This window comes from Halyomorpha halys, unplaced genomic scaffold (genome assembly GCF_000696795.3).
Source record: "Halyomorpha halys isolate HHAL.00 unplaced genomic scaffold, Hhal_1.1 Scaffold659.1, whole genome shotgun sequence".
Taxonomy (NCBI): domain Eukaryota; kingdom Metazoa; phylum Arthropoda; class Insecta; order Hemiptera; family Pentatomidae; genus Halyomorpha; species Halyomorpha halys.
In genome coordinates, this window is record NW_027107174.1 from 636541 (window position 1) to 637438 (window position 898).

Sequence of the window (898 nt, forward strand, 5' to 3'; positions counted from 1 at the left end):
ATATATACACACACACACACATATATATTTATATTTTTAAGTATAGGTAATTCAGATTTAAGTCACTCACTATTTTTCATTGTCTGTCATATTGTTCAATTTGTAGATTCAATTTATTTATTTATTTTTTCAGTTTTTAGACACTAATTGCATATCTTATATTATACATATCTTCTTACCTATATGGTATTATATTTCATCTTTCACTGTTTTCAATCTACTAATATCTAATTCCACGATTATCAATTAATTTAATTTTTTTGTTTTACTATTCAATTATTAGTTATCAATTTTTTATCATTTAAGATTCAATTAAATATTTTGTATAATTCCAAATTTGTTTGTATACTATTCCTTTTCAATTTTATGTTTCTCTAAATGTTGTTGTTATCTCTTTTGTTCTATAGCCCTGATGAAGACCTGAAACTTTGGTTGAAACTCGGCATAAAATAAATAAATATGGTTTTGTTTTTTTATTTTTGTCCTTCCTCCCCCCCCCCCCCCAACAAACTTCTCCAATCATTAATCTACGGTCAACTATCTACACCTCACTAATAATACTAAGTTTTAAAGTAGAGTAAATTTGCTAAAATATGAGCTCTAAAAGAGCTTTTTACGTTTATTAGTAGCAGAGATACAGTTTATTGAAACAGCAACGTTTCATAAAAAAAATTGTTAGTTAATGATTTTATTTTGGGATATCGATATCTTAGAAACCATAGGACGTACAGATGTATTTCAACACTCACATTAAAGCAAGTTTAATGTACTATAAAGTAGTTTATTACAGAATAGTCAGTATAGTCCTGTCAGAATAGTCCTGGGCAGAATAGCCTGTATGGAGTTTTTTTAAAAGGGTTATGTCTCATAGTAAATTAAGGTAAGGTAAATTATAAAT